This window comes from Carica papaya, chromosome 9 (genome assembly GCF_054855325.1).
Source record: "Carica papaya isolate Zhongbai chromosome 9, ASM5485532v1, whole genome shotgun sequence".
Classification (NCBI taxonomy): Eukaryota; Viridiplantae; Streptophyta; class Magnoliopsida; order Brassicales; family Caricaceae; genus Carica; species Carica papaya.
This window is the reverse complement of record NC_142317.1, coordinates 11,598,115-11,623,016: the sequence shown is the minus strand read 5'-3', so window position 1 is coordinate 11,623,016 and position 24,902 is coordinate 11,598,115. Positions and strand designations below refer to the sequence as shown.

At 42.9% G+C, this 24,902-nt stretch overlaps 1 non-coding gene and 16 pseudogenes across 1 annotated transcript; all 17 read right to left on the bottom strand.

Annotated features, from left to right (window-relative positions):
- Positions 1-2,392: 2,392 nt before the first annotated feature.
- LOC148239857 (small nucleolar RNA R71) lies at positions 2,393-2,499 on the bottom strand. Its single transcript, XR_015816625.1, has one exon. It is a non-coding gene; the product is annotated as a small nucleolar RNA R71 (small nucleolar RNA).
- A 1,861-nt stretch (positions 2,500-4,360) lies between these two features.
- Positions 4,361-4,479, bottom strand: LOC148239856 (5S ribosomal RNA; annotated as a pseudogene).
- Positions 4,480-6,219: 1,740 nt separating this feature from the next.
- LOC148239855 (5S ribosomal RNA) lies at positions 6,220-6,338 on the bottom strand (annotated as a pseudogene).
- Positions 6,339-8,011: 1,673 nt separating this feature from the next.
- On the bottom strand, positions 8,012-8,130 carry LOC148239854 (5S ribosomal RNA; annotated as a pseudogene).
- An 802-nt stretch (positions 8,131-8,932) lies between these two features.
- LOC148239853 (5S ribosomal RNA) lies at positions 8,933-9,051 on the bottom strand (annotated as a pseudogene).
- Positions 9,052-9,398: 347 nt separating this feature from the next.
- On the bottom strand, positions 9,399-9,517 carry LOC148239852 (5S ribosomal RNA; annotated as a pseudogene).
- Positions 9,518-9,864: 347 nt separating this feature from the next.
- LOC148239851 (5S ribosomal RNA) lies at positions 9,865-9,983 on the bottom strand (annotated as a pseudogene).
- A 348-nt stretch (positions 9,984-10,331) lies between these two features.
- On the bottom strand, positions 10,332-10,449 carry LOC148239850 (5S ribosomal RNA; annotated as a pseudogene).
- Positions 10,450-12,467: 2,018 nt separating this feature from the next.
- LOC148239849 (5S ribosomal RNA) lies at positions 12,468-12,586 on the bottom strand (annotated as a pseudogene).
- A 2,516-nt stretch (positions 12,587-15,102) lies between these two features.
- LOC148239848 (5S ribosomal RNA) lies at positions 15,103-15,221 on the bottom strand (annotated as a pseudogene).
- A 1,663-nt stretch (positions 15,222-16,884) lies between these two features.
- Positions 16,885-17,003, bottom strand: LOC148239847 (5S ribosomal RNA; annotated as a pseudogene).
- Positions 17,004-18,251: 1,248 nt separating this feature from the next.
- LOC148239846 (5S ribosomal RNA) lies at positions 18,252-18,370 on the bottom strand (annotated as a pseudogene).
- Positions 18,371-22,016: 3,646 nt separating this feature from the next.
- LOC148239845 (5S ribosomal RNA) lies at positions 22,017-22,135 on the bottom strand (annotated as a pseudogene).
- Positions 22,136-22,986: 851 nt separating this feature from the next.
- On the bottom strand, positions 22,987-23,106 carry LOC148239844 (5S ribosomal RNA; annotated as a pseudogene).
- A 202-nt stretch (positions 23,107-23,308) lies between these two features.
- On the bottom strand, positions 23,309-23,427 carry LOC148239843 (5S ribosomal RNA; annotated as a pseudogene).
- Positions 23,428-23,633: 206 nt separating this feature from the next.
- On the bottom strand, positions 23,634-23,752 carry LOC148239842 (5S ribosomal RNA; annotated as a pseudogene).
- A 520-nt stretch (positions 23,753-24,272) lies between these two features.
- LOC148239841 (5S ribosomal RNA) lies at positions 24,273-24,391 on the bottom strand (annotated as a pseudogene).
- Positions 24,392-24,902: the final 511 nt, after the last annotated feature.

The window sequence follows — 24,902 nt, the reverse complement described above, 5'->3', positions numbered from 1 at the left end:
ACTGTTATTTGGCCTGTTTTACAGCTTTAAATGCATTATGGGGTTTGATGTGTTCATTTTATAGTTTCGAATGCATATATTACTGTTTTATTAATTATGGGTTGAATGACTGAAGAACTGATACTGTATGTTGTCTGTTCGGCATGAATTACGATTTGCTTGTTTAAATGTGAATTGATGATGCTTATTGAGGAAAAAGGGAAATGAAACATTGTATAGACTGATAATTGTATGATGGGGTCAGCCTGACTAGATATCCTGGGAGATGGTGGACGGACCGGGTCCGTAGGGAACCCTACCGGGATTGTGATCTCACATGCCGGACGGGGTATGGAGATCTTATGGTTTTGGCGCCCATACCGGACGGGGTATGGGGACGGCCCGTTTCACCCTCATACCGGACGGGGTATTGAGGTTTATGGTTTTGGCGCCCATACCGGACGGGGTATGGGGACGGCCCGTTTCACCCTCATACCGGACGGGGTATTGAGGTTTATGGTTTGGCGCCCATACCGGACGGGGTATGGGGACGGTCCTGGAAACTGATTATGAATGTTAAAGGTTAACGGGTAGCGGAACCCCTATGGACCCCCACGGATACTAGTAGGCTGGTAAATGAGAAAAGGATATGTTGTACAATGATTGAATTACAAGAGGCGTGATAAGTGTTATGTTTTACAGCTTAGATTATTCAATGATTATGATGATGTTATTGTTTTTCTCATATTGTTTTCATAAATTCCACCAAGGTAAGTGGATGGTAAAAGTTTTATTATTGATAAAAGGTTTTATTGTAAATTATGCTCCATTGGTCTTTTGTGTTTTTCTACCCACCTTTACCTCCGTGACGGTGAGATATCGTGATGTTCTTACTGGGCTAGTGTAGCTCACTCCTTATTTAACCATTTCAGATCAGGAAGACATGGTTCCCGAGCCCGTTCCGCAGGAGGACGACGAAGGGGATACCTAGAGACTCTGTAGTCATACTCATAGTTTTATTTTTGAGTTTCTCTCTTAGTTAGTTTAATCTTTTATATTTTAAGTACGTTTCTGGTTTTTCGTGTAAGGGATGTTAACTGAAATTTTGATCTCGCTTCCGCATTTGATATATTTAAATACTCATTTCATTTTAAAATTTACGGGGCCGTTACAAATATTGTTAAGCGTTAATTGCGGTTTGAACGAGAGTAATATAATTGAATTCATGTGGGTTAATTGAATTATTACATATTTAATTGAATCAAATTAATAATTTTTATAAAAAGTTAACACTTGTTAATTTATAAACCTAGGAAAACTGAGAAAGAAACCAAAAGTACATTACGATAGTTTAACCATTGCAGACTAGATTAAATTGATTGCGAAATTAAAACTCAAACATACCTAAGACTTAGGTGAAATCAATTACTTTGGTGCGTTTCCATTGATAAATTTTTCTTAATGCAATTATTTTGCTTTGATTTAATTATTTTAATTTTTTCTCATAAATTAAATTTTTATTTTTAGATAATAGTACAATTTTGATACTTGATACACGATCCCTGTGAGACAATACTATATTTATCACTTTATTATTTAAACGATTTTGTACTCTTGTGAATTTACCCATCAAGGTTTTGGTGCCCCTGCTAGGGATTGTTATATCAATACTAACGGTTCCATTATTAATCTAGAATTAATTTATTTATTTATTTATTTATATATATATATATATTTTTTATTTTTTTTGTTTTTAGTTTACTTGCATTTTTAGTTTTTATTTTTATTTTTTATTTTATTTCATTTTAATTTAATTTATTTTTATTTATTATTTTTTGTGAGGATATTATGCCATTTCTTTTTCTGATTTCAGTTGATATATAAGTCGATCAAACAATGCAAAACTACTTCCTAAAAATCCAAAGAGCGAAAAGACTTGTAGACAATTGAATTGAGAGAGAAGGGAAGATTTAGCAGCAGAAAGATAAACAAGAATTTAGATGGCTGAACACGAAAAAAGTAGACGAATAGGGGATGTTTTAAACGAGAATACCGAGAGAGCACTCAAGGAATTCGCTACTCCTTCACTTTTTAGGACCTTAATCCAGCATAGTTCGACCAAGTGTTAACGCTAATAACTTTGAGATTAAACCTGCCATTATTTAGATGATCCAAACCTTAATTTAATTTGGGGGTTTACCCGATGATGATCCTAATGTGCATCTCTTTAATTTTTTAAAAATTTGTGGTATTTTTAGATAAAATAGTATTTCTAATTATGCAATTAGACTTAGAATTTTTCCTTTTTCTTTGATAGATAAAGTTAAGAATTGGTTACATTGTCTTTTTGACTACATGGGAAGATCTTGCTTAAAAATTTTTGGCTAAATTTTTCCTACCAGTCAAGACGGTAAAGATGAGAAACAATATCACAAGTTTCTATCAAATGGATGGAGAGACATTTTACGAGGCATGAAAGTGATTCAAGGAGTTGATTAGAAGATGTTCTCATCATAGGTTGCCTAATTGATTGTTAGTCTAAACCTTTTACAATAGATTGAGCCAACAAACCAGGATCACAATCAATGCAGCTGTTAGAGGAGCTTTGATGGGAAAGTCTACGGATGATGCTTATGAGCTACTGGAAGCGATGATCACGAACAACTATCAATGGCCAATATTAAGACTTCAACCCAAGAAAACACTAGAATATACGAGATTGATGTTTTAACTGCACTCACTGCAAAAATTAATTGTTTATTTAAGAAAATTGATAAAAAAAGTTGTAATATTATTAAATTCTAATGTGCAGGGTTTATTTGAATATTATTTCCAAGGATATGATGTGGAACAAGTAAGTTTTGTAGCTGGGTAGGGCAAGCCACCATATAATCCATACTCCAATACATATAATCCTGGCATGAGAAATCATCTAAATCTTTTATATAGGAATCAACATAATGTGGTCAAGTCTCCCCTAGGATTTCAACCTCAAGAAAAAAAAAAACCTTCACATAAAGATATGATCGTAACCATTCGCAAGAACACAATAGAGTTTGCAACAAAGACTGAAGCAGCCATTCAGAATCAACAACTAATGTTCTAAAACCAACAAGCGTCGATTAAACTTTGAGATCCAGATGGGTCAATTAGCAAGCATGATTAATGGAAGAGCTTAAGGTACCTTGCTAAGTAACATAGAGACAAATTTAAAAAAACAGGTTATGGCAATCACCTTGAGAAGCAGGAAACAGTTGGCAGATACTAGAAAGGATGAAGCGGCCATAGAGAAAATGGTTGAAAAAGAAAAGGTGGAGCAATATGAAGAGGAAAAAAGTTGTGCTCAAGCCTTATGTGCTACCTGTTCCATTTCCACAATGCTTTAAAAATTATAATGAACTGGCATATCGTCGCTCCGGTCCCGCGTAACATTTAATTCCCCGTCTGCAAAAAGAAGGGTGTAACATGAGGACTTCCTAGGAGGTCACCCATCCTAGTACTACTCTCGCCCGCTTAACTGCGGAGTTCTGATGGGATCCGGTGAAGTAGTGCTGGTATGATCACACTCGTTCCATTTTGCGTTGCAAATAGAGATATCCCTTCTTCTTCCCTCCCCTCTCCCGTCATTTGTTTTATTGTGCGCGCACCTCACCTCTGCTTCTAATTCTAATTCAAACGAAATGCTCTGGCGGCTCGACTCGCGCCCAGATGAATGGACCATCTGCCGCACCTCATTTTTTTTATTCTACTATCTAAACTGCTTGTAATGACACTCTTATCACATTGTGGAATATAAATAAATGCACGAAAAATATTAAGCAAAATGCCATGGCGCCAAGATTTACACTGGCGAATGACCTGACAGACCATCACTTCAGTCCTGCGTAACGTTTAAAGCCCCGTCTGCAAAAATAAGGGTGCAACACGAGAACTTCCCAAGAGGTCATCCATCCTAGTACTACTTTCGCACAAGCAAGATTAACTGCGGAGTTCTGATGGGATCCAGGGAACTAGTGCTGGTGTGATCGCATATGTTCTAGTTTGCGCCGCAAATAAATATAGCCCTTCATCTTGCCTCTCCCCTCATGTCATTTATTTCGTTGTGCGCGCACCTCACCTCTACTTCTAGTTCTAATATCAAGCGAAATGCCTTAGTGCCTCGACTCATACCCATATGAACGGATCGCCTGCCGCACCTCATTTTTCGTTGTTCTACTATCTAAGATACTCCTAATTACACTCTTATTATGCGATAGGCTTTAATTAAATACGCAAAAAATATTAAGAAAAATGCCCAGGCGCCGTGACTCATGTTTTCAAATGAACCGACTGATCATCGCTCCGGTGCCGCGTAACATTTAATGCCCCATCTATAAAAAGAAAGGTGTAACATGAGGACTTTCAAAGAGGTCACCCATCCTAGTACTACTCTCATCCTAAAATGCTTAACTGCGGAGTTCTGATGGGATCCGGTGAATTAGTGCTGGTATGATTGCACTCGTTCCATTTTGCGCTGCAAATAGATATACCCCTTCTTCTTCCCTCCCCCCTTCTCGTCATTTGTTTCGCTGTGCGCGTACCTCACCTCTACTTCTAGTTCTAATATCAAGCGAAATACCTTAGTACCTCGACTCATTCCCATATAAACGGATCACCTACCGCACCTCATTTTTCGTTGTTCTACTATCTAATATACTCGTAATTACACTCTTATTACGTGATAGGGTTTAATTAAGCGAAAAAAATATTAAGCAAAATGTCTCGACGCCGTGACTCATGTTTTTGAATGACCTGGTAGACCGTCGCTCCGATCCCGCATAATGTTTAACGCCCCGTCTGCAAAAAGCATGGTGTAACACGAGGACTTCCTAACAGGTCATCAATCCTAGTACTACTCTCACCCGAGCATAATTAACTGCGAAATTCTGATGGGATCTGGTGAACTAGTGCTGGTATGATTGTACATATTCTAGTTTGTGCTGCAAATACATATGACCCTTCTCCTTCCCTCTCCCCTCCTGTCATTTGTTTCGCTGTGCGCGTACCTCACCTCTGCATCAATCTAATATCAAACGAAATGCCCCGATGCCTCGACTCATGCCCATATGAACGGATTGTGCCGCACCTTATTTTTCGTTGTTAAACTATTTAAGATGCTCGCAAGGACACTCTTATCTGGTGATGGGCTTTAATTGAATAAGCAAAAAATATTAAGCAAAATGCCACGGCGCCGTGACTCACGTTTACGAATGAACCGGCGGACCGTCCTCCGGTTCTGAAAAATGTTTAACGCCCTATCTACAAAAAGAAGGGTGCAACATGAGAACTTCCAAGGAGGTCACCTATCTTAGTACTACTCTCGCCCAAGCACGCTTAACTGAGGAGTTCTGATGGGATCCAGTGAACTAGTGCTTATATGATCTCAACCTATCTAATTTACACGGTAAAGACATATACCCCTTCTCATTCCCTCTCCCCTTATATCATTTGTTTCGCTGTGTGTATACCTTAACTCTTATTCTACTTCTAATATCAAACAAAATATTCTGGCACCTCGACTCATGCCCATATGAACGGATTGCCCGTCGCACCTCATTTTTCGTTATTTTATTATGTAAGGTGCTTTAAATGACACTCTTATCACGTGATGGGTTTTAATTGAATGTAGAAAAAATATTAAGCAAATGTCCTGGAGCTGTGACTCACGTTTGCGAATGAACCGGCGGACTATCGCTCTGGTCCCGCGTAACGTTTAATGCCCCCGTTTGTAAAAAGAATGGTGCAACACGAGGACTTCCCAAGAGGTCACCCATCCTATTACTACTCTCGCCAAAGCACGTTTAATTGTAGAGTTCTGATGGGATCCGGTGAACTAGTGCTGGTATGATCACAGTCGTTCTAGTTTCTGCAGCAAATACATATACCCCTTCTCCTTCACTCTCCCCTCCCGTCATTTATTACATTTTGCCCGAACCTCACCTCTTCTTCTAGTTCTAATATCAAATGAAATGCTCCGACACCTCTCATGCCAATATGAACGGATCGCCTGTCGTATCTTATTTTTTGTTGTTCTACTATTTAAGATGCTCGCAATGACACTCTTATCACGTGATGGGCTTTAATTAAAATTTGAAAAAATATTAAGCAAAATGCCCCAGTGCTGTGTCTCACATTTCCAAATGAATCGACGGACCATCGCTACAGTTCCGTTTAATGTTTAATGCCCCGTTTGCAAAAAGAAGGGTGCAACATGAGAACTTCCCAGGAGATCACTAGTTCTAGTACTACTCTCGCCCAAGCACGCTTAACTGCAGAGTTCTGATGGGATCCGGTGAACTAGTGCTAGTAGGATCGCACCCGTTCAAGTTTGTGCCGCAAATACATATACCCCTTCTCCTTCACTCTCCCCTCCTATCATTTGTTTTGCTGTGTGCGCATCTCACCTCTGCTTCTAGTTCTAATATCAAGCGAAATACCCCGAAGTTTTGACTCATGCCCATATGAACGTATCGCCTGCCGCACCTCATTTTTTGTTGTTATATTATTTAAGATGCTCGCAATGACACTTTTATTATGTGGTGGGCTTTAATTGAATGCGCAAAAAAATTAAGCAAAATACTCCGACACCGTGACTCACGTTTGCGAATGAACCGACAGACCATCACTCCGGTCCCGCGTAATATTTAACACTTCGTCTGTAAAAAGAAGGGTACAACACGAGGACTTATCAAGAGATCACTCATTATAGTACTAAACTCGCCCAAGCACGCTTAACTGCGGAGGTCTGATCAGATCCAGTGAACTAGTGCTTATATGATCGCACCCATTCTAGTTTCCGCTGCAAATACATATACCATTTCTCTTTCCCTCTCCCATCCCATTATTTGTTTGTTGTGCGTGCACCTCATCTCTGCTTCTAGTTTTAATATCAAGTGAAATGCCCCAGTGCTTCGACATATGCCCATATGAATGGATCACCCGCCGCAATTCATTTTTCGTTGTTCTACTTTTAAGATACTCGCAATGATACTCTTATCACGTGATGGGCTTTACTTAAATGCGCAAAATGCCCCGGCACCGTAACTCACGTTTGCGAATGAATCGGCAGACCATCGCTCTAGTCCTGCGTAACATTTAATGCCTTATATGCAAAAATAAGGTTGCAACACGAGGGCTTCCCAGGAAGTAACCCATCCTAGACTAGTCTTGCCCAAGCACACTTAACTCCGGAGTTCTGATGGAATCCGGTGAACTAGTGCTGGTATGATCGGATCTGTTCTATTAGGTGCCGCAAATACCTATACCCCTTCTCCTTCACTCTCCCCTCCCATCATTTGTTTCTTTATGCACGCACCTCACCTCTGCTTCTAGTTATAATATCAAGCGAAATACCCCGGCGCCTTAACTCATGCCCATATGAACGGATGGCCCACCGCACCTCGTTTTCTCGTTATTCTACTATTTAAGATGCTTGCACTCTTATCACGTGATGGGCTTTAATTGAACGCACAAAAAATATTAAGCAAAATGCCCCGGTTCCATTTAATGCCCCGACTACAAAATGAAGAGTTCAACAAGAAGACTTCCTAGGAGGTCACCCATCCTAATACTAAACTTGCCCAAGCATGCTTAACTGCGGAGTTCTGAAGGGATCCGGTGAACTAGTGCTAGTATGATCCCACCTATTTTAGTTTGCGTCGCAAATACATATACCCCTTCTCATTCACTCTCTCCTCCTGTCATTTGTTTCACTGAGCGCGCACCTCACCTCTACTTCTAGTTATAATATTAAGAGAAATGCCCCAGCGCCTCGACTCATACCCATATGAACGGATTGCCCGCCGCACCTTGTTTTTCATTGTTCTACTATTTAAAATGTTCGCAATGACACTCTGATCACGTGACGGACTTTAATTGAATGTGCAAAAAATATTATGGAAAAGGCCCCGGCGTCGTGACTCACATTTGCGATTGAACCAGTGGACCATTGTTCCGGTCCCGCGTAACATTTAACACCCCGTCTGCAAAATGAAGGGTGCAACACGAAGACTTCCTAGGAGGTCATCCATCCTAGTACTACACTCGCCCAAGTACGCTTAATTGCGGAGTTCTGATGGGATCCGATGAAATAGTGCTGGTATGATCGCACCCGTTCTGGTTTGCGCCACAAATACATATACCCCTTCTCCTTCACTCTCCCCTCCCGTCATTTGTTTCTCTGAGCGTGCACCTCACCTCTGCTTCTAGTTCTAATATCAACCGAAATGCCCCAACGCCTCGACTCATGCCCATATGAACGGATCGCCAGCCGCACCTCGTTTTTTGTTATTCTACTATTTAAAATTCTCACAGTGAAATTCTCATCACGTGATGGACTTTAATTGAATGCACACAAAAATCAAGCAAAATGCCCCAGTGTCGTGACTCACATTTGTGAATGAACCGGCAGATCGTTGCTCTGATCCCGTGTAACGTTTAACGATCTGTTTGCAAAAAGAAGGGTGCAAGATGAGAACTTCCTAAGAGATCACCCATCCTAGTGCTACTCTCGCCCAAACATGCTTAGCTGCGGAGTTCTAATGGGATCAGGTGAAGTAGTGCTAGTATGATCGCACCCTTTTCTATTTACAGCGAAAATAAATATTCACCTTCTCCTTCCCATTCCCTTCCTGTCATTTATTTCGTTGTGCGCGTACCTCACCTCTTCTAATATCAAGCTAAATGCCCCGACACCTTGACTCATGCCCATATGAACAGATCGCCCGCCACACCTCATTTTTCGTTAATCTTCTATTTAAGATGCTCGCAATGATACTTTTATCATGAGATAGACTTTAATTGAATGCACAAAAAATATTAAGGAAAATGCCCCGACGCCGTGACTCACGTTTGCGAATGAACCGGCGGACCATCGCTCCAGTCCCGCGTAACGTTTAACGCCCTATTTGTAAAAAGGATGCAACACAAAGACTTCCCAGGAGGTCACCCATCCTAGTACTATTCTCGCCTAAGCACGCTTGACTGCGGAGTTCTGATGGGATTCGGTGAACTAGTGCTCGCATGATCGCACTCATTCTAGTTTGCGCCACAAATACATATACCCTTTCTACTTCTTTCTCCCCTCCTATCATTTGTTTCTCTTTGCATGCACCTCGCCTCTGTTTCTAGTTCTAATATTAAGTGAATACCCCGGCGCCTCGACTCATGCCTATATGAACGGAATGCCCATCGCACCTCGCTTTTTGTTGTTATATTATGTAAGATGCTCGTAATGAGACTCTTATAACGTGGTGGACTATAAATGAATGCACGAAAAATATTAAGTAAAATCCCCTGATGCTGAGACTCACGTTTGCGAATGAACCGACGGACCACCACTCCGGTCCCGCGTAACATTTAACGCCCCATTTGCAGAAAGAATGATGCAACACGAGAACTTCCCAGGAGGTCACGCATCCTAGTACTACTCTCGTCCAAGAACGCTTGACTGCAGAGTTCTGATGGGATCTAGTGAACTAGTGCTGGTATGATCGCAACCGTTTTTGTTTGCGCCACAAATACATATACCCCTTCCCCTTCCCTCTCCCTTCCCATCATTTATTTCCTTGTGCGCACAACTCACATCTGCTTCTAGTTCTAATATCGAGCAAAATATCCCGGCGCCTCGACTCATGTCTATATGAATGGAACACCCGCCGCACCTCCTTTTTTGTTGTTCTACTATGTAATATGCTTGCAATGACACTCTCAATACGTGATGGGCTTTAGTTGAATGCACAAAAAATATTAAGCTAAATGTCCCGGTGCCGTGACTCACGTTGCGAATGAATCGGCGGACCATTGCTCCGATCCTGCGTAAGATTTAACGCCCCTTCTATAAAAAGAAGGGTGTAACACGAGTACTTCCCAAGAGGTCACCCATCCTAGTACTACTCTCGCCCAAGCACGCTCGACTGCGGAGTTCCGATGGGATCAAGTGAACTAGTACTGGTATGATCGCAACCCTTTTAATTTGCACCACAAAGACATATAACATTTCTCCATCCCTCTCCCTTCCCGTCATTTATTTCACTATGCGCGCAACTCACCTCTGCTTCTAGTTCCAATATCGAGCGAAATACCCTGACGCCTCGACTCATGCCCATATGAATGGATCGCCAGGCGCACCTCATTTTTCGTTGTTCTACTATTTAAGATGCTCGCAATGACACTCTCATCACGTGATGGGCTTTAATTGAATGCACAAAAAATATTAAACAAAATGCCCTAGCACCGTGACTCACGTTTGCGAATGAACCGGCGTACCGTCGCTCCAATCCTGCGTAACATTTAACACCCCGTCTGCAAAAAGAAGGGTGCAACATGAGTGCTTCCCAAGAGGTCACCCATCGTAGTACTACTCTCGCCCAAGCACGCTTAATTATAGAGTTCTGATGGATCTAGTGAACTAGTGCTGGTATTATCGCACTCCTTCTAATTTGCGCAGCAAAGACATATATCCTTTCTCCTTCCCTCTCTCTTCCCGTCATTTGTTTCACTGTGCGCGTAACTCACCTCCGCTTCTAGTTCTAATATCGAGCGAAGTGTTCTGGTGCCTCGATTCATGCCTATATGAACAGAACACTCGCGGCACCTCCTTTTTCCTTGTTCTACTATGTAAGATACTCATAATAATAATCTTATCACGTGGTGGGGTATAATTGAATGCACGAATAATATTAAGCAAAATGCCCCGACACTGTGACTCACGTTTGTGAATGAACTAGCGGAATGTCGCTCTAGTCCCGCTTAACATTTAATGCCCCATTTGCAAAAAGAAGGATACAACATGAGAACTTTTTAGGAGGTCACCCATCCTTGTACTATTCTTGCCCAAGCACCCTTTCTTGTTTGTGCCACAAATACATATGCCCATTCTCCTTTCCTCTCCCCTCCTGTCATTTGTTTCACTGTGCGCGCACCTAACCTCTACTTCTAGTTCTAATATCAAGCGAAATGCCCCGTTGCTTCGACTCATGCCCATATAAACGGATCACCCACCACACCTCATTTTTCGTTATTCTACTATTTAAGATGCTTGTAATAATACTCTTATAACGTGTGGGCTTTAATTGAATGCACGAAAAATATTAAGCAAAATGCCCCGATGCCGAGCGCAACGTTTAACACCCCATATGCAAAAAGAAGGGTACAACACGAGGACTTCCTAGGAAGTCACCCATCCTAGTACTACTCTCATCCAAAAATGCTTAACTATGGAGTTCTGATGGGATTCAGAGAATTAGTGCTGGTATGATCGCACCTATCCCATTTCGCACTGCAAATACATGTACCCCTTCTCCTTCCCTTCCCTTTCCCATCATTGTTTTCACTGTGACGCGCACCCCACACCTCTTCTTCTAAATCTAATAACAAGTGAAATGTCCCGATGGCTTGACTCACGCCCAGATGAACGAACTGCCCACTGCACCTCATTTTTCATTGCTCTACTATGTAAAATGCTAGTAATGAGACTCTTATAACGTGGTGGACTATGAATGAATGCACGAAAAATATTAAGTAAAATACTTGACACCGTGACTCGCATTTGTAAATTAACCGACGGACCGTGGTTCTTGTGGAGCGTAACATTTATTGCCTCGTGTGCAAAAAGAAGGGTGCAACACGAGGACTTTCCAAGAGGTCAACCATGTTAGTACTACTCTCACCCAAAAATGCTTAACTGCGGAGTTCTAATGGGATACGTTCACACCCCTTCTATGTCGCGCTGCCAATACATATAGCCCTTCTTCTTCCCTCCTCACTCTCGTCATTTTTCTCACTGTGCACGCATCCCGCACCTCTTCTTCTAATTCTAGTATAAAAAAAATGCCCCGGCGGCTCGACTCACGCCCAGATGAAATGAATGCACGAAAAAAATTAAGCAAAATTCCCTGACGCCACGACTCACGTTTGCGAATGAACCGACGGACCGTAGTTTTGGTCGCGCGTAACATTTAATGCTTCGTTTGAAAAAAAGCAGCTGTAACACGATGACTTTTCAAGAGGTCAACAATCTTAGTACTACTCTCACTAAAGGATATTTAACTGCAGAGTTCTTATGGGATTCGATGCATGAGTGCTGGTCTGATTGCACCTGTCCCATTCCGCGCTACAAATGCATGTGCCCCTTCTCCTTCCCTCCCCCCTCCCATAATTTATTTTGTTGTACGTGCACACGTCACCTATGCTTTTAGTTCTATATCAAGCGAAATGCCCCAACGCCTCGACTCATGCCTATATGAATGGATCGTTTGCCGCACTTCTATTTTCGTTGTTCTACTAAGTAAGATACTCGTTATAACACTCTTATCACGTGATGGAATTTCATTGAAAGCACAAAAAATATTAAGCAAAATGCCCTGGCACCGTGACTCATGTTTGTGAATGAACAGGCGGACCGTCGCTCCGGCCCCGTGTAACATTAACCGCCTCGTCTGTAAAAAAAGAAAGTGCAACACGAGGACTTCCCAGGATGTCACCCATCCTAGTACTACTCTCGCCCAAGCATGCTTAGCTACAGAGTTCTAATTTGATCTGGTGAACTAATGCTGGTATGATAGTACCCTTTCTTGTTTACGCCGAAAAAACATATGCCCATTCTCCTTTCCTCTCCCCTCCCATCATTTGTTTCGCTGTGCGCGCACCTAATCTCTGCTTCTAGTTCTAATATCAAGCGAAATGCCCCGTCACTTCGACTCATGCCCATACGAATGGATCACCCACTACACCTCGTTTTTCATTGTTATACTATTTAAGATGCTTGTAATAATACTATTATCACGTGATGGGCTTTAATTGAATGTACGAAAAATATTAAGCAAAATGCCCTGACGCCGAGCGCAACGTTTAACGCCCCATCTATAAAAAGAAGGGTATAACATGAGGACTTTCCAAGAAGTCACCCATCATAGTACTACTCTCGCCCAAAAATGCTTAACTACGGAGTTCTGATGGGATTCGGAGAATTAGTGCTGGTATGATCGCACCTGTCCCATTTCGCGCTGTAAGTACATATACCCATTCTCCTTCCCTCCCCCTTCCCATCATTTTTTTTGTTGTGTGCGCACCCCACACCTCTCCTTCTAAATCTAATATCAAGCAAAATGTCCCGACGACTCGACTCACGCCTAGATGAACGGACCGCCCACCGCACCTCGATTTTCATTATTCTACTATGTACAATGTTCATAATGAGACTCTTATAACGTGGTGGACTATAAATGAATGCACAAAAAATATTAAGTAAAATGCCCTAACGCCGCGACTCACGTTTGCAAATTAACCGACGGATCGTGGTTCCTGTGGCGTGTAACGTTTATTGCCTCGTGTGCAAAAAGAATGGTGCAACACGAGGACTTTCCAAGAGGTCAACCATCTTAGTACTACTCTCACCCAAAAACGCTTAGCTGCGGGGTTTTGATATCCGGTGAGTTAGTGTTGGTATGATCACACCCGTTCCATGTCATGCTGTCAATACATATACCCCTTCTCTTTCCCTCCCCACTCTTGTCATTTTTCTCGCCATGCATGAACCCCGCACCTCTGCTTCTAATTCTAATATAAAAAAATGCCCCGACGGCTCGACTCACGCCCAGATGAAATGAATGCATGAAAAAAATTAAGCAAAATGCCCTAACGCCACGACTCACGTTTGTGAATGAACTGACGGACCGTGGTTCTGGTCGCGCATAACGTTTAATGTCTCATGTGCAAAAAAATAGGTGTAACACGAGAACTTTTCAAGAGGTCAACAATCTTAGTACTACTCTCACCAAAAGATACTTAACTGCAGAGTTCTTATGGGATTCGATGCATGAGTGCTGGTCTGATCGCACCCATCCCATTTTGCGCTACAAATACATGTGCCCCCTCTCCTTCCCTCCCCCCTCCCATAATTTGTTTTACTGTACGTGCAGACCTCACCTCTGCTTCTAATTCCATATCAAGCGAAATGCCCCAGCGCCTCGACTCATGCCCATATGAATGGATTGTCCGTTGCATTTTTATTTTCGTTGTTCCACTATGTAAGATACTCGTAATAACACTCTTATCACGTGATGGGCTTTAATTAAAAGCACAAAAAATATTAAGTAAAATGCCCTGGCACCGTGACTCACGTTTGCGAATGAACTAGCGGACTGTCGCTCCGGCCCTGCGTAACGTTAACCGCCCTGTCTGCAAAAAAAAAAGGTGCAACACGAGGACTTCCCAGGATTTCACCCATCCTAGTACTACTCTCGCCTAAGTACGCTTAGCTACGGAGTTCTGATTTGATTCGGTGAACTAATGCTAGTACGATAGCACCCTTTCTTGTTTACACCGAAAATACATATGCCCATTCTCCTTCCCTCTCCCCTCCCGTCATTTGTTTCACTATGCACGCACTTAACCTCTACTTCTAGTTCTAATATCAAGAGAAATACCCCATCGCTTCGACTCATGCCCATATGAACGGATCACCCACCACACCTTGTTTTTTGTTGTTATACTATTTAAGATGTTTGTAATAATACTATTATAATGTGATGGGCTTTAATTGACTGCATGAAAAATTTTGAGCAAAATGCCCCGACACCGAGTGCAACGTTTAGCGCCCCATCTGCAAAAAGAAGGGTACAACACGAGGACTTCCCAAGAAGTCACCCATCCTAGTACTATTCTCGCCCAAAAATGCTTAACTAAGGAGTTCTGATGGGATTCGTAGAATTAGTGCTGGTATGATCGCACCTATCCCATTTCATGCTGCAAATATATGTACCCCTTCTCCTTCCCTCCTCCTTCCCATCATTTTTTTTTGCTGTGCACGCACCCCACACCTCTTTTTCTAAATCTAATATCAAGCAAAATGCCCCGATGGCTCGACTCACGCCCAGATGAATAGACCACCCACAACACCTTTTTTTTTCTTTGTTCTACTATGTAAAATGCTCGTAATGAGACTCTTATAATGTGGTGGACTATAAATGAATACAAGAAAAATATTAAGTAAAATGTCCTGATGCTGCGACTCATGTTTGCAAATTAACCGATGGACCTTGGTTCCCGTGGCGCATAATGTTTATTACCTCGTGTGCAAAAAGAAGGGTGCAACACGAGGACTTTCCAAGAGGTCAACCATCTTAGTACTACTCTCACCCAAAAACACTTAACTGCGGAGTTCTGATGGGATCCGGTGAATTAGTGTTGGTATTATCACACCCGTTCCATGTCGCGCTGCTAATACATATACTCCTTCTCCTTCCCTCCCTACTCTCGTCATTTTTCTCGCTGTGCGTGCACCCCGGACCTCTGCTTCTAATTCTGATATAAAAAAATACCCCAGCGGCTCGACTCATGCCCAGATGAAATGAATGCAAAAAAAAATTAAGCAAAATGCCCTGACATCGTAACTCACATTTGTGAATTAACCGACGGACTGTGGTTCTGGTCGTGCGTAACGTTTAATGCCTCGTGTGCAAAAAAATAGGTATAACACGAGGACTTTTTAAGAGGTCAACAATCTTAGTACTACTCTCACCAAAGGGCACTTAACTGCAGAGTTCTTATGGGATTCGGTGCATGAGTGCTGGTCTGATCGCACCCATCCCATTCTGTGCTACAAATGCATGTACCCCTTCTCGTGCTGGTCTGATCGCACCCGTCCCATTCTGCGCTATAAATGCATGTGCCCCTTCTCCTTCCCTCCCCCTCCCGTCATTTGTTTTGCTGTACGCGCACCCCTCACTCTGCTTCTAGTTCTAATATCAAGCGAAATGTCCCAGCGCCTCGACTCATGCCCATATAAACAGATCGCCCGCCGCTCTTCTATTTTCGTTGTTCTACTATGTAAGATACTTGTAATAACACTCTTATCACGTGATGGGCTTTAATTGAATGTATAAAAAATATTAAGCAAAATACCCCAGCGCCGGGACTCACGTTTGTGAATGTACCAGCAGACCATTGCTCCAGTCCCGTGCAATGTTTAACGCCTCGTCTAAAAAAAGAATGGTACAACACGAGGACTTCCCAAGAAGTCACCCATCCTAGTACTACTCTCCCTAAAAAATGTTTAACTGTGGAGTTCTGATGGGATTCGGTGAATTAGTGTTGGTATGATCGCACTTATTCCATTTTGCACTGCAAATACATATACCCCTTTTCCTTCCCTCCCCCCTCTCGTCATTTTTTTTTGCTCTGCGTGCACCTTGCACCTCTGCTTCTAATTCTAATATCAAGCAAAATGCCCCAGTGGCTCGACTCACACCCAGATGAATGGACCATCTGTCGCTCCTCATTTTTTATTATTCTACTATGTAACCTACTCGTAATGATATTCTTATCACGTGATGGAGTATAAATGAATGGCGCCAAGACTCACGCTAGCGAATAAACCAGTGGACTACGTCTCTGGTCATGTGTAATGCTTAATGTTCAATCTGAAAAAAGACAGGCGCAACACAAGGATTTAATGGGGTTCAAAGGACACTTAACTGTAGAGTTCTTATGGGATTCAGTACATTAGTGCTAGATTGATTGCGCCTGTCCCATTCTCCGCTACAAATGCATGTGCCCCTTAACCTTCCCTCCCCCCTCCGATCATTTGTATCACTGTACACGCACACCTCGTCTCTGTTTATAGTTTTAATATCAAGCAAAATGCCCCACCATGCCCAAATGAACGGATCGCCCACCGTACCTCTGTTTTCATTATTCTACTATGTAAGATACTCGTAATAACACTTTTATCAGGTGGTGGGATATAATTGAATGCACGAATAATATTAAGCAAAATGCTCCGGCGTCGTGACTCACGTTTTCGAACGAACCGACGAACTGTCGCTCCAGTCCCATGTAACGTTTAACGCCCCGTTTATGAAAAGAATGATGCAACACGAGGACTTCCCAAAAGGTCACCCATCCTAGTACTACTCCCACCCAAGCATGCTTAACTGTGGAGTTTTGATGGGATCTAGTGAATTAGTGCTGGTATGATCACACCAATTTTAGTTTGTATACCCCTTCTACTTTACTCTCCCCTCCCGTTATTTGTTTCGCTATGCGTGTACCTCACCTATGTTTCTAGTTCTAATATCAAGCGAAATGCCCCAGTGCCTCGACTCATGCCCATATGAACGGAACGCCCGCCACACCATGTTTTTCGTTTTTCTACTATGTAAGATACTCGTGATAATATTCTTATCATGTGATGGGCTTTAATAGAATGCACGAAAAATATTAAGCAAAATGTCCTGACGTCATGACTCACGTTTGTGAATGAACTGGCGGATCGTCGCTTCGGTCCTGCGTAACATTTAATGTCCCATCTGCAAAAAGAAGGGTGCAACACGAGGACTTCCTAGGAGGTCACCCATCCTAGTACTACTCTCTCCCAAAAACGCTTAGCTGCGGAGTTTTGATGAGATCTTGTGAATTAGTGCTGGTATGATCACACTCGTTCTATTTCACGATGCAAATAGATATACCCCTTCTCTTTCCCTCTCCCCTCCCGTATTTTTTTCGCTGTGCACACGCCCTGTACCTTTGTTTCTAATTCTAATATCTAGGGAAATGCTCCGGTGGCTCGACTCGCTCCCAGATAAATGGACTGAGAGTCGCACCTCATTTTTTTTTATTCTGCTATCTAAGCTACTCGTAATGACACTCTTATCACGTAGTGGATTATAAATGAATACATGAAAAATATGAAGTAAAATGCCATGGCGCCAAGACTCACGCTGGCGAATGAACTGGTGGACCACGTCTTTGGTCGCACATAATGTTTAACGCTCCATCTGAAAAAAGATGGGTGCAACACGAGGATTCAGTGGGATTCCAGGTACACTTAACTGCAGAGTTCTTATGGGATTCAGTGTACTAGTGCTGGATTGATCGTGCCCGTCCCATTCCCTACTATAAATACATGTGCCACTTTGGTTTCCCTCCCCCCTCCAATTGTTTGTATTACTGTACACGCACACCTTACCTCTGTTTTTAGTTTTAATATCAAGCAAAATGCCCCAACGCTTTGACTAACGCCCAGATGAACGAATTGCCCGCCGCACCTCTGTTTTTGTTGTTCTACTATGTAAAATACTTGTAATAACACTCTTATCACGTGGTGGGTTATAATTGAATGCATGAATAATATTAAGTAAAATGTCCTAGCGCCGTGACTCACGTTTGGGAACAAATCGGCGGACTATCGCTCCGGTCCCACGTAAAGTTTAACGCCCTGTCTGCAAAAAAGAAGGGTGCAACACGAGGACTTCTTAAGAGGTCACCCATCCTAATACTACTCCCGCCCAAGCACGCTTAACTGCGAAGTTTTGATGAGATCCAGTGAATTAGTGCTGGTATGATCAAACATATTCTAATTTGTGCCTTAAATATATATAACCCTTTTCCTTCCCTCCCCCTCTTGTCATTTGTTACATTCTGCACGCACACCGCACGTTTGTTTCTTGTTTTAATATCAAGCGAAATGCACTAGCGCCTCGACTCATGCCCATATGAACGGATTGTCCACCGCACCTCTGTTTTTGTTGTTCTATTATGTAAGATACTCGTAATAACACTCTTATTACGTGATGGATTTTAATTGAATACACAAAAAAATTAAGCAAAATGCCCCGACGCCGTGACTCATGTTTGCGAATGAACCGACAAACCGTCGTTCCGGTCCTGCATAACGTTTAACACCCCGTTTGTAAAAAAAAAAGGTGCAACACGAGAACTTTCCAGTAGATAACCCATCCGAATATTACTCTCGCCCAAGCAAGGTTAACTACAGAGTTCTGATGGAATCCAATGAACTAGTGCTGGTATGAACGCACCCGTTCTAATTTACACCGTAAATACATATACCCCTTCTCCTTCCCTTTCCTCTCCCGTCATTTATTTCGTTGTGCGCGCAATTCACCTCTATTTCGAGTTCTAATATCAAGCAAAATGCCCTAGTGCCTCGACTCATGCCCATATGAATGGATCGCCCGCAGCACTTCATTTTTCGTTGTTCTACTATGTATGATACTTGCAATGATACTCTTATCACGTTATGGGCTTTAATTGAATGCGCAAAAAATATTAAGCAAAATATCCTGGCACCGTGACTCTCATTTGTGAATGAATCGGCGGACCATCACTCCGATCTCGTATAACATTAAATGACCATCTTAGTACTAGTCTCGCCCAAGCACGCTTAACTGCGAAGTTCTGATAGAATCGGGTAAACTAGAGCTAGTATGATCGCACATGTTCTAGTTTGTGCTGCAAAGACATATATCCCTTCTCCTTCCCTCTCCCCTCCCATCATTTATTTCGTTGTGCGCGTGCCTCACCTGTGCTTCTAGGTCTAATATCAAGCGAAATGTCGATGCCTCGACTCATGCCCATATGAACAGACAGCCCACCGCACCTCATTTTTTGTTGTTCTACTATATAAGATACTAAAAGTGACATTCTTATCACGTAATGGGTTTTAATTGAATGCGTGAAAAATATTAAGCAAAATGCCCCGGCACCGTGACTCACGCTTGCGACTGAACCTGCAAATTGTCTCTCCGGTCCCACATAATATTTAATGGCCCGTCTGTAAAAAGAATGGTGCAACATGAGAACTTCCCAGGAGGTCACTCATCTTAGTACTACTCTTGACCAAGCACGTTTAACTATGGAGCTCTGACAGGATCCGGGAAAATAGTGCTGGTATGATCGCACACGTTCTAGTTTGTGCTGGAAATACATATTCCCCATCTCCTTCCCTTTCTCCTTCCGTCATTTGTTTCGTTGTGCGTGCACCTCACCTTTACTTTTAATTCTACTATCAAGTGAAATGCCCTAGTGCCTCGACTCATATCCATATGAACGGATCGCCCGCCGTACCTCATTTTTTATTTTTCTACTATGTAAGATACTCGTAATGACACTCTTATTACGTGATAGATTTTAATTGAATGCGTAAAAAATATTAAGCAAAATGCCCTGGCACCGTGATTCACGTTTGCGAATGAACCAGTGGACTGTCGCTCCAGTTCCATGTAATGTTTAACGCCGCATCTGCAAAAAGAAGGGTGCAACACGAGGACATCCTAAGAGGTTGATAATTCTAGTACTACTTTCGCCCAAGCACACTTAACTGCGGAGTTCTGATGGGATCCATGAACTAGTGCTGGTATGATCGCTCCCATTATAGTTTACGCTGCAAAGACATATATCCTTCCCTCTCCCTCCCGTCATTTGTTTTACTGTGTGCGTACCTCACCTCTTCTTCTAGTTCTAATATCAAGCAAAATGCCTCGTGCCTCGACTCATGCCCGTATAAGCGAATCGCGTCGCAGCTCGTTTTTTTATTTTTCTACTACGTAAGATACTCGCAAGGATACTCTTATCATGTGGTGGACTATAAATGAATGCAAAAAAAATATTAAGAAAAATGGCTTGACATCGTGACTAACGTTTGCGAATGAACCAACAAACCATAGTTCCAATTGCGCGTAACGGTTTATTGCTTGTGTGGAAAAAAATAGGTACAACACGAGGACTTTCCAAGAGGTCAACCATCTTAGTACTACTCTCACCAAAGGACACTTAACTGCATAGTTCTTATGGGATTCGGTGCATTAGTGCTGGTCTGATCGCATCCATCCCATTCCTCACTACAAATGCATGTGCCCCTTCTCCTTCCCTCATCCCTCCCGTCATTTATTTAGCTGTACGCGCACACCTCACCTCTACTTCTAATTTTAATATCAAGCGAAATGCCCCGACGCCTCGACTCATGCCCATATGAGCGGATCGCCTGCCACACCTCTGTTTTTGTTGTTCTACTATGTAAGATACTCACAATAACACTCTTATCACGTGATGGGCACTAATTGAATGCACGAAAAATATTAAGCAAAATACCCTGGCACTGTGACTCACGTTTAGGAATGAACCAGCGGATCGTCGCTCCGATCCCACGTAACGTTTGCCCCATCTTCAAAAAGAAGGGTGCAACACGAGGAATTCCCAAGAGGTCACCCATCCTAGTACTACTATATCCCAAAAATGCTTAACTACAGAATTCTGATGGGATTCAGTGAACTAGTACTGGTATGATCGCATCCATTCTAGTTTGCGCCACAAATACATATACCCCTTCTCCTTCCCTCTCCCCTCCCATCATTTGTTTCATTGTGCGCGCACCTCACCTCTGCTTCTACTTCTAATATCAAGCAAAATGCCACTCTTATCACGTGATGGGTTTTAATTGAATGCGTAAAAAATATTAAGCAAAATACTCCGGCACTGTGACTCACATTTGCGAATGAACCAGCAAACCGTCGCTCTAATCCCATGTAACGTTTAACGCCCTGTTTGCAAAAAGATTTATGTAACACGAGGACTTCCCAGGAGGTCACCTATCTTAGTACTACTTTCTCCCAAGCACACTTAACTGCAGAGTTCTAATGGGATCCGATGAACTAGTGCTACTATGATCGCACCACTTATAGTTTGCGCCGAAAATACATATACCCCTTCTCCTTCACTCTCCCTTCCCGTCATTTGTTTCTCTGTGCGCGCACCTCACCTCTACTTCTAGTTCTACTATTAAGTGAAATGCCTTGGTTCCTCGACTCACACTTACGAATAAACCAGCAGACTATAGTTCCAGTCCCCCGTAACGTCGAACGCCTCATCTGCAAAAAAATTGATTCAACACGAGAACTTCCCTAGAGGTCACCCATCTTAGTACTACTCTCGCCCAAGCACACTTCACTGCGGAGTTCTGAAGGGATCTGATCATTAGTGCTGGTATGATCGCACTCGTCTCATTTCGTGCTTCAAATATATACTCTTTCTTCTTCCCTCCCACCTCCCGTCATTTATTTCCTTGTGCGTGCACACTGCACCTCTGTTTGTCATTCTAATATCAAGTAAAATACCCCAGCACCTTGACTCATATTTGCAAATAACCCAATGGACCATAGTTCCAGTCGCGCATAACGTCGAACGCCTCATCTGTAAAAAAATGGGTGCAACACGAGAACTTCTCAGGAGGTCACCTATCTTAGCACTACTCTCATCCAAGCACACTTAATTGCGGAGTTCTAATGGGATCCGGTGCATTAGTGCTGGTATGATCGCACCCTTTCGTTACACGCTGCAAATACATACACTCATTCTCCTTACCTTCCCCCTCCCATCATTTGTTTCCTTGTGCGTGCACACTGGACCTCTGCTTCTCGTTCTAATATCAAGTAAAATGCTCCGGCGCCTTGACTCACATTTACGAATAGACCAGCAGACCATAGTTCCAGTCGCGCGTAACGTTGAACGCTCCATCTGTAAAAAAACGGATGGAACACGAGGACTTCCCAGGAAGTCACCCATCCTAGTACAGCTTTTTTCCAAGCACACTTAACTGTAGAGATCTGATGGGATCTGGTCTATTAGTGCTGGTATGATCGCACCCATTTCATCACGTGCCGCAAATAGATACACTCCTTCTCCTCCCCCCCTCCCGTCATTTGTTTCCTTGTGTGTTCACGCTGCACCTCTTCTTCTCATTTTAATATCAAGTAAAATGTTTCAACGCCTTGACGCACATTTCAAAATAAACCAACGGACTATAGTTCCAGTCGTGCGTAACATCGAACGCCCAATTTGAAAAAAAATGGGTGCGACAAGAGGACTTCCCAGGAGCTCACCCATCCTAGCACTACTTTCACCAAAGAACACTTAAATGAAGAGTTCTGATGGGATCTGGTGCATTAGTACTGGTATGATCGCAATCGTTTTATTCCGCGCTGCAAATACATACACTCTTCTCCTTCCCGCCCCCTTCCTGTCATTTGTTTCCTTGTGCGTGCACACTGCACCTCTGCTTCTCGTTCTAATATCAAGTAAAATTCTCCGACTCCTTGACTCACATTTTTTAATAAACCAGCGAACCATAATTCTAGTCGCGCGTAACGTCGAACGCGCCATCTGCAAAAAAATTAGTTGCAACACGAGGACTTCCCAAGAGGTCACTTAACCCTAGTACTACTCTCGCCCAAGCACACTTAACTGCAGAGTTTTTATGGGATCAGGTGCATATGTGCTGGTATGATCGCACCCGTTTCATTCTACGCTGCAAATACATACACTCCTCCTTCCCGCCTCCTCCCCTCATTTGTTTGCTTGTGCGCGCATACTGCACCTCTACTTCTCGTTCGAATATCAAGTAATATGCCCCGGCGCCTTGACTCACATTTATGAATAAGCCAGCGGACCATAATTCTAATCGCGTGTAATGTCGAACGCTCCATCTATAAAAAGATATGTGCAACACGAGGACTTCCCAGGAGGTCACCCATTCTAGTACTACTCTCGCCCAAGCACAGTTAACTACAGAGTTCTGATTGGATCCGGTGCATTAGTGCTGGTATGATAGCACCCGTTTCATTCCGCACTGTAAATACATACACTCCTTCTCCTTCCCTCCCCCTTCCCGTCATTTGTTTCCTTGTGCGTGCACACTGCACCTCAACTTCTCATTTTAATATCAAGTAAAATTCTATGGCGCATTGACTCACATTTGCGAATAAAATAGCAGACAATTGTTTAAGTCGTGCGTAACGCCGAACACCCCATCTGCAAAAAAATAGATGCAACACAAGGACTTCGCAGGAGGTCATCCATCCTAGTACTACTCTCACCCAAACACACTTAACTGCAGAGTTCTGATGGGATCCAATGCATTAGTGCTTATATGATCGCAAATGTTTCATTTCGCGCTGCAAATACATACACTCCTCCTTCCCTCCCCCTCCCATCATTTGTTTCCTTATGCGTGCACACTGTACCTCTACTTCTCGTTCTAATATCCAGTAATATGGCCCGGCTCCTTGACTCACATTTGCGAATAAACCAGCGGATCATAGTTCAAGTCGCGCGTAACGTCGCATCTGCAAAAAAATAGGTGCAACATGAGGACTTCTGAGGAGGTCACCCATTCTTGTACTACTCTCGCCCAAGCACACTTACCTGTAGAGTTATGACGGGATCCGGTGCTTTAGTGTTGGTATGATCACAACTGTTTCATTACGAGCTGCAAATACATACATTCCTTTCCGTTCCCTCCCCCCTCCCGTCATTTGTTTCCTTGTACGTGCACACTGCACCTCTGCTTCTCGTTCTAATATCAAGTAAAATGCCCCACCGCCTTGACTCACATTTACAAATAAATCAGCGGACCATAGTTCCAGTCGTGCGTAATATCGAACGCCCCATCTGTAAAAAAATGGATGCAACACGAGGACTTTCCAAGAGGTCACCGATCCTAGTACTGCTCTCGCCCAAGCACACTTAACTGCGAAGTTCTGATGGGATCTGGTGCATTACTGCTGGTGTGATCGCACCCGTTTCATCACGCGCTACAAATAGATACACTTCTTCTCCTCCCCCATCCTTCAGTTATTTGTTTCCTTGTGCGTTCACACTGCACCTCTGCCTCTCGTTCTAATATCAAGTAAAATGTTTCAGCGCCTTGACTCACATTTGTGAATAAATCAGCAGACCATAATTCCAATCACGCGTAACGTCGAATGCCCCATCTGCAAAGAAATGGGTACAACACGAGAACTTCCTAGGAGGTCACACATCCTAGTACTGCTATCGCCCAAACACAGTTAACTGCAGAGTTAAGATGGGATCCAGTGCATTAGTGCTGGTATGATCGCACCCATTTCATTCCGCGCCGCAAATGCACAGTCCTTCTCCTTTCCTCCCCCCTCTAGTCATTTGTTTCCTTGTGCGTGCATACTGCACCTCTACTTCTCGTTCTAATATCAATTAAAATGCCCCGTCGCCTTGACTCTAATTTGTGAATAAATAAGCAGACCATAGTTTTAGTGGCGTGTAACGTCGAACGC